We start from the raw sequence: 8,972 nt of genomic DNA on the forward strand, positions 1-8,972 counted from the left end.
TATGTCCACAATAGAGGAGAATATGAGAGCAGGGGAAAGATGCACAAAAGCAATCACACTTCAGAGATGATGAAAAGAAAGATATTTTTCCAGGGATCAGACAGGATCATCTATAATTTGCTGCAACTCAGGGAGCCTCTGAAAGTCACCAAGATAAGACCAAGACTGAAAGACTGACCTGTGAAGACACAGTTGGTGAGAGGAAGATGTGCTGTGTTCTGTTTCACCCAGCTGATGCATTTCTCTCTGCATTACTTACCTTGTTATAAAAAAAGGTTTTCATCGGAAATAGGTTTTGAAGATTTTTTTGTGTATACCCACTTTAAGGATGGGGACAGGCAGAACAATATCAGAGTAATTACCAACTCAAGAATCCCATCAGAATAAGAAAATATGTTGTGTGTTCAGCATTTACATTGCTCATGAGGTTAGTAGTCCTAAACTATTAGTAATGGTATGATATTTCACAATAAGATGTTAAAACTTTGCAGTTTATTCTACTACCTCATATTTTTAAAAAGTGGAAAGAATAATGTTATTAGAAACCTTAAAAAGCATAGTTTTTGGTTTTGCCTTCACAGCCAAGATTCCCAATTTAGCATGCTCCCAAAGCAACAGTCAGATGAAAATCTGACATGAGGCTGTCACAAGGTTAGGTATCTTGTGAATCAATATGGCTACAAATTCGACATTTGGATTGTTAGCTTCCACATGCAAAACACTATGTAAAAACATGCCATGCTTAAGAACTAAATAATCTTGGTATTTCAGAACTATAAAATATGGATCTAACCACACAGCAGGAGTGCATATCTTACACTGTTTTCTAATGATACTTCCATGTATGTCAGTGTTGTGTAACAGACAGGCTTCATACTTCAGTATGTTCTATTCTTTTCTGTGCTTCCTAATACTAATAAGTAAAAGATTCAGAGTCAATCTCCAAAATAGTTTCACCAAAAAGCATGCACTGCTGTTTGGATGGCTGCAGCTATTTCATCACCCCTGAGGACAGAAAATACACGTTACTTTCAAAAACGAGATAAAGTAAACCAAATTGACTGGTTTGGCTGTATGTTTATAGCATTTTTTTTAAAGCCAGGTTTCGCTTAAAAAAAAAACCAAACCCCAGAACCCACAAAACACCAAAGGATTGGGGGCAGTCCTGGAGAACACCAAGTTGAACATGAGCCAGCAGTGTCCTGTTGGGGCAAAGAAGGTAAGTGGTATCCCAGGCAGCAAGGCAGAAGTCTGTAATCCTTCCTCTCTACTCAGCACTGGTGAAGCCACTCCTGGAGTGCTGGGTACAGTTCTGGACTCCTCAGTGCAAGGAGGACATGGACATACTGGAGAGGGTCCAGCGAAGGGCCACAATGGCGAAGGGATGAAAATATCTCTCCTTGAAGGAAAGGCTGAGAAAGCTGGGAGTGTTCAGCCTTGAGAAGGGAAGGCTCAGGAGGATCTCGTTAATGTATGTAAATACCTGAATTGCAAAGAGGACAGAGCCAGACTCCAGTGGTGCCCAGTGACAGGATCAGAAGCAACAGGCACAAATTGAAATGCAGGAGCCTCTGTCTGAACATCAAGAAACACTTTGTTACTGTGGGGGTGATCCAGCACTAGCACAGGTTGCTCAGAGAGACTGTGGAATTTCCCTCCTTGGAAGATAATCAAAAGCCATGTGGGCATGGTCCTGGGCAACTGGCACTAGATGACCCTGTTTGAGCAGGGGGGTTGGACCAGATGACCTCAAAAGGTCCCTTCCAATCTCAACTGTTCTGTGATTCAGTGACACATGGAGGATTCTTTCTCTACATAGTGTTAATCACCTGTAGGATTATGCTTAACACTTCTAATTGCAGTCTGGAAATTATTGCTTGGAAATATTCTTTCTGGGGGCAAATGTTTTAAAAGAATAGCTACAACACTAAGCAGAGATATGTTCGTCATTTTAGACCATGTCTATTACAAAGTAATTTCTCTACAGGGGAAATTTTCTTTCTAGTCACTTGAATTTTCGCAGAGAATGTCTCTACTGTGCTCCTTTCCCCTGGCAGGGGTTTGGTCAAATGTTGTCAAATGTAAGATTGCAGAGTTCAGATACTAAGAGACCTTTGCTGACTACTGCATGTCACTGGAAGTCCATATGTACATAAATCCTGAATTAAAAGATACATTGCCTTTATGTTATATATGCATACAGAAGAGGAGCAGGTCAGGGACTTAAAACGTATTTCAAAGAAAGAAAGGTACATAAAAGAAAGGTAAGTGACATATAGAGAAGGTGAATATGACGTATCAAATTAATTATTAATCTGCAACAAAAAGAAATGCACTTCCGTATTGGTTCAGTCTCAAACTAAAAATTATGTCTTCATTTGTGGAAGAAAAATATGCAGAAAAGATCAAATCATGAGATCCTATTTTTAAACCAATAAGATACTGAAATGAGGGTTCTGCATGCAGGAGAATGAAATCTCCACTGGTATCGCACACTGAATGAGAGTCTAGCAGCTCCTTTCCTTCTAGTTGGTCTCAGACACTTGTTCCGATGCTATACAACAAATTTAGCCATGTGGTAGAGGTTTTGATTTGAAAAGGAAGCAAGCATGAAAGCTTGCAAGCCTTACCCATATTATCAGTGATTGTTATAGAGACCAAACACAGACAGTCTTCACTGGAAAGGAGTAAGTGCAAAACATTACCCCTTTCCCTTCTTCTAATACCACACTTAAAAACTTTTGGATTTTTTTAAATGTCAGGTTTCACTACATAGGAAAGCCTTAGTGCCAAACCTATGCCTGAAGTACCTCAGAAAGATTTTTCTCTCACTTAGTAAAAATATTTTGGAAGCCCTCTGGATTGAACCTCTTTATCAGAACACACTTATGTTTAATAGAGGCATACAAGAGAGTAGTGATCTTGGAATAAGCTTATGCAATAAATATCTATTAAGCCCCTTAAATATGCTGCATTTTAACCAATACATATTTTGTTACAGCTACGTTTCACAAATATAGCCATATTTTCCACAAGTAAATTCATGCCTACTCAAAAGTGTCATGTGTTTACAAATATATTTTGCAAATGCAGACAAAATTCACACTTTCTAGAAGAATGCAAATTCCAGATTTGTGTGTCTTAACAGGAGTTTAAAATACTGCAACTTTTTAGCAGGACTCAGCTTTCTTCTGATCTGCTGTGAAAAATACATACTGCAGTCATGCAACAACATGAGGCACCATAGCAGCAGATTAGATGGCAGGAAAGGGGCAACAATAAAGCCACAAGATACATCCTTTAAGGTGGAGCCTTCCTCATGTTCTAAACGATGTCCTTTGGACTCACTGAGGCAGCCAGCTTCAGCTGCATATGATGTTATGTCCTTGAGAGGGCAAGACTGTGGTAAAAATACAGCACTTGGCAGTCTTCCTTTAGACTTATTAATATAGACTAAAATCAGAGGCACTTTTTTTTTTTAAATAAAAATGTGCATTGCACATTAAGTCCATATTTGAGATCAGCAGGGTTTTCTTCATTATATTCCCATTTTTGAAAGGAAATTTAATGTCTTTCTACAGAAGTAGTTTAAGCTGTATTTTAACTTGTGTATGGAATCACTTAGTCCACAATATCAACTTTTTTTTTTTTTATTCTAGCCTTTTAAGAAACTATTCCAAATTAAGAAGTGAAACTGTGAAAAAAAATATTTTAACTTTAGGAGAGAACATCTCTGCATGCAAGTTTCACTGTAGTAAAAGCCAAGATGCATTTATTTTAAGTGTAGAGTTCAGTTCCACTGGTATAGGTAGCCTGTGCAGCTATGTTAAGTAGAACACTGATGTGTTTTGCCAGCTTTAATCACACTGAAAATCTCACAATACCTGATACTTTACTTTAAAAGTTAGATGCAGCAGAGGATGAAAAGTCTCATGTGTTTGAAGAAACCCATTTTCCATTGAAATATTTCAAAACTAATTCTTTTTCATACAGTGCTTGAGCATCAGGATCTCTAACACCAGTTCTACATGCAGTTCACTACATCCTAAAGGGCACTTGAAAGCCTTTCCAAAACTCCCACTGAAACTGTGCTCCATCCTTTACTTACTCCCCCTCCCTCAACTCATAACTGTTAAGGAAAACAGCAATGCCATTAAAGCTCACTAGAAGGTTAAGTTTTTAAGAACTGGAAGACAGGAAATAAAAGAAAGTTAAGTATAAAAAAATTCTTAAATCACTGTGGGAATTTTTTGTTTTCTTTTACGCTTATGGTTTCTGAGTACTTAAGGAATAATAGCTATGCGGGTAATTATCACTGCTTCTAGGATACTCATATGTGTGCAGAAGAAATAAAGAACTGGTTTTTTTCCAGTTATTACCATTTTCAGCTAGAATGAAAAAAGATTCTCCATGTAAGGAACCATGTTGCTTTTGGGGTTTCTGTAGAAATGAGAATCTCTAACATATGGCGCCTTTTCCCATCTAAATACAAGCACTGTTGGAAGTTTGCAGCAGAAAAAAGAACATGATCATGTGTGTAGCTCCAAGAAATGTTTTACTAAAACTCTGCAGAAAAGGACCCCATATGTTGCTTTACCTACACGCACAACAGAAAACTGTCAGCCTGTGGGAGCAGGCCAGGGAACCCCCAACACGTGTTCGCAGCTGAGACTTGTGGACAGCCAATTCTGTGTTCAAACTGACCTGCACATAGGCAGGGTTCCCCACATGTTTACACAGAGCCCTGAGACATACCTACCAAAAGGCTTGCAAAACGTCAGTCAGCAGCTGAAGATATCACTTGTCCTGACAAAAAGATGAAGAAAACAAAGAATCCCAGAGCAACTCCCCAATAACTAAATTAAGAGGGGCAACAAGCAGGTATCATTCCTTTTGAGGGCTAACTGCACCGATAAATTGATGGATTACTTTAAACACTCAGATCAGTTTATTTACAGAACAAATAATGAGGTTTTAAAGTCCTATTCAAACCCTGTGAAAAGGCAAAACTTAGAGAACAAAATATCTAAAGAATGCTGAAAAGCCATACAGAATGTCTCCATAGGTTAAGTGCCACCACCTGCTTCACGTGAAGACACAAAGGAAAGGGAGGAATAGACAGATGATGCCTTAGAATGACAGGTGAGCACTTGCCAATTAATTTACATGACTGATAACAGGAATGCAGTCTCCTTCTGTAACTGGTGCCTAGCTGGTCTCTTTCCCATATCAGTACAATAGGTTTCTTGTATGATTTTAGCCACAGACAGACCACAAAAAATAAAAATTTATTGCACTCCAAGACAGTTCCATGTAAACACAGCCCTTCAGCTCCCATGGAGGAAGCCGGCTTTAAGCTGATCCCCACCTCAGTGCAGTTCCGTTTATTAAAGAGGAACGAAATTAAGGCGGCTGACAGAAATCTCTCAAGACCATCTTTGGGACCGTACAGTCAACCAAAAGACTTATTATTAACCACACTGTTTCTCAGCAGAGACTGTTTTCACTACGTCTTTGAGCATGAAAGGCTGAAAATGCTGGTTTTGTCCGAGGCACTGCCTTTCCCTCCTCACAATTCTGTCATTGTAAGGCAATATCGCCACGGCCCCTCGGAGGGTCTGTCACCTTCCGCCTGAACTTCTCCTGGACTGCCTGAAGTTTATCTCATTTATTTACAGACTCCACAAATCCTCCCACACCTTGACTTCTCCTCCTCCCCCGAGAGTCTTCAAATGTTTGAAAATACCGTGCAATGCCTCCCCAGCTCGGCCCTCGGACTCTCTCGCCCTCTCTCGCCCTCTTTCCTCACGCTGCCGCGCAGGCTGTGGCGCCACAGCCCCGCGCCCTCCCCTTAAAGGAGCGGCCGCACCGAGGAGCGAACTTTCCAGCTGGGTTTGTCACCAGGGCAGCAGGAAAGCGGCGATGCCGGAGTTACGTACGGGCCCATCCACAGAGCCTACCGTGCAGCCTGCCTGCGCTCACCTACAGCATGTCAGGGCACACGCAGGGCTGGTTCCCACTGCACGGACGGGTGCGGCCTCTCTGCCTGGCAGCAGCGGGACAGGGCAGCTGCTTTCCAAGACTCTTGCTACAACAGTGTCAGCAGAAAGTGAAAGAAGGAGCTGGAGTTTGTACAGAAAGGGCCCAAAACTGTTTACAGGCCCATCTGCCCATAGACCCTCCCACGTGGTGAGGGTAAGGAAGAACGTTCTGGAAGGGGGCATCCGTCCATGGGACTCCCTGTCCTTCCCATTTGAACAGTAAACTTACTTTCTACTCCGCTTGGCCTCGAGCAACTGTACAGCAGAAAGCTGAGCAGGGCTGTGAGAAGCAGCTGCCTAACTCACATCTCAGCTCCAGCCCTGCTCCCTCTCATAGTGCCTTTCGTGGTGCTGAGGGCGAGGGAGGCCAGAGGCACAGTGCCATGCACAGGTAGCGCCTGCCTGGAAAGAGGCCGCAGGGCACAGGAGCAGACAGGGGAGCTGGCCAGCGGCCAGCAGCCCCTCTGCTGGGGTAAGAGGACAGCCATTCCTGCCCCTGGTACCTCCTTGCTGTGTGTAAGAACTTCCAACAGACCTTGAAGGCAGGGTCTGGTCTGCCAAAACTGGGAAATATGAACAAAGACTTAAAAAGTCAGAGTCATGTGACATCTCTAAGGAGTTGCTGGAAATCTGAATGGTGGTTTTTAATGCATGCAACTGGCAATGTGGGTGGTTGCAGGTCTACAGCACTTGCACAGCTTTCACAGGTGATTCCATCTTCATGTTCTCCCACAGTCAAGGCCATATTTCATGCATCTGCAGTGACGTTGTGCACTCTTTTCATGTCTCTGATGCCATGTACCAGTAGCAGCTGTTCAGTGCATATTTTAGTTTGCTGTGACTGTACCTCGGATACTGGTTTATATATTATATGAGAGGCCACAGCTCCTTACAACACTGGAACAGAGCAAGGAGGCATTTCCTACTAGGACCCCAGTTTAAAGAGGCCTTCGTTAACACTTTGTTGCAGCCTAATACTGAACACCCCACCACCACTCATAAGCCCTAAGGTGTAAAAGCATGCCATGTGTCCCACTGCCTCCTATAGAGGGAACACAAGGCACTTCACAGTACTTCATTTGAGTCATAGAATCATGAATGCGTTGGGTTGGAAGGGGCCTTATCTAATTTCAACCCCTCTTGCCATGGCAGGGACATCTTCCACTAGACCAGGTTGCTCAGAGCCCCATCCAACCTGGCCTTGAACACTTCCAGGGATGGGGCATTCACAACTTCTCTAGGCAACCTGTTGCAGTGCCTCACCACCCTCGCTGTAAAGAATTTCTTCCTAGTGTGTAATTTAAACCTACTCTATTTCAGTTTAAAGATGTTTCCCCTTGACATTCCTTGACATTCCTATCATTACATGCTCTTGTAAATAGTCACCATCTTTCTTGTGGGCTCCCTTCAGGTACTGGAAGGCTGCAATTCGATCATCTCGAAGTCTTCTCTTTTCCAGGCTGAACAATCCCAATTCTCTCAGTCTTTCCTCGTAGGAGAGATGCTCCATCCCTCTAATCATCTGGGTAATCTCCTGTGGACTCACTCCAACAGGTCTATGTCCTTCCTGTGCTAGGGACCCCAGATCTGGATGCAGTACTCAAGGTGGGGGTCTCACAAGAATAGTGCTTTTACACCCTAGAAAAATTTATCTTAATTCATTAAAGAACACTGAAGATTCAGAGGGATCCATTGGCAGCTCTGTATTTTAGAGAGTACCTTAGATTTAATTTTCTAGTATAAAGGTCTGATTCAAAGCTTTGTGAAGTCCATTACAGTCCTGTTTCTGCCAGGCACAGGATGAGTTTAGCACTTAATTTACCTCACCGACCATCCTGATGTCAGGTCACAGATCCAATTTAGTTCTGACTTCCACTTTCCCTAGTTAATCCCCTCATTTGTGAGCATTTCCAGCAGTCAGGAGTTAGACACTCCTGTTTGTGGTGGGTTGACCCTGGCTAGATGCCAGGGTCCCACCAAAGCTGCTCTGTCATTCCCCCTCCTCAAGTGGACAGGAGAGAAAAAATAGAACAAAAGACTCAAGAACAAGATAAGGACAGGAAGATCACTCAGCAATTACTGTCAGGGACAAAATAGACTCAACTTGGGGACACTAGTATAATCTATTACCAGTTGTTCTGTTTTAACCCCAACTGGCTGCTAAGCCCCCCACAGTCACTTGCTCACTCCCCACCTGTGGAATGCGGGGAGAAAATCGGTAGGGTGAAAGTGAGACATGAAGTTGACATAAAGCCAGTTTGATAGGTAAAGCAAAAGGTTGTGCAAAGCAAAGCAAAACAAGCAATTCATTCACTCATCACATCTCGTGGTCAGGGAGGTGTTCAGCCATCCCCAAGAAAGCAGGGATCCGTCACTCCTAACACTGATTCGGGAAGACAAACGCCATCACTTTGAATGTCCCCCTCTCTTCTTCCTTGTTCCCCCAGCTTTATGTGCTGAGCATGATGTCATATGATATCAGATATCCCTTGGGTCAGTTGGGGTCAGCTGTCTGGCTGCGTCCCCTCACAACCCCTTCTGCATCCCCACACGCTGGTGGAGGAGCAGAAAAGCCCTTGACTCAGCAATAGCAAAAACATCCCTGAATTGTCAACACTGTTTTGGTCACAAATCCAAAACACAGCCCCATACCAGCTAGTATGAAGAAAATTAACTCTACCCTACCAAAAACCAGCACACCTGGCTGGATGCCAGGTACTCACTACAGCCTCTTTCATTCCCCTCTACAATCGGACAGAGGAGAGAAAAAAACCAGCAAAGGATTCATGAGTTGAGATAACAGTTGGGAGAGGTCAGTTACTGATTACCTTCACAGGCAGAACAGACTCAAAGTGGGACATTACTTAAATTTATTACTAATAGGATCAGAGCAAAAGAGTGAGAAGTAAAAGAATCTTAAAAATACCGTCC

At 42.8% G+C, this 8,972-nt stretch overlaps 1 protein-coding gene across 2 annotated transcripts in view; it reads right to left on the bottom strand.

Moving 5' to 3' along the window:
* Positions 1–5,856, bottom strand: part of MYT1L (myelin transcription factor 1 like) — a 322,542-nt gene extending 316,686 nt beyond the window's left edge. Inside the window, exon 1 of one of the 2 annotated variants that reach the window (XM_032682424.1) lies at positions 5,747–5,856. The gene's annotated coding sequence lies outside the window, so the exon portion shown is untranslated. The remainder of the gene's footprint in view (positions 1–5,746) is intronic. The other variant, XM_032682426.1, reaches the window with a different exon arrangement.
* Between the last annotated feature and the right edge of the window lie 3,116 nt (positions 5,857–8,972).

This window comes from Chiroxiphia lanceolata, chromosome 3 (genome assembly GCF_009829145.1).
Source record: "Chiroxiphia lanceolata isolate bChiLan1 chromosome 3, bChiLan1.pri, whole genome shotgun sequence".
Lineage (NCBI taxonomy): Eukaryota > Metazoa > Chordata > Aves > Passeriformes > Pipridae > Chiroxiphia > Chiroxiphia lanceolata.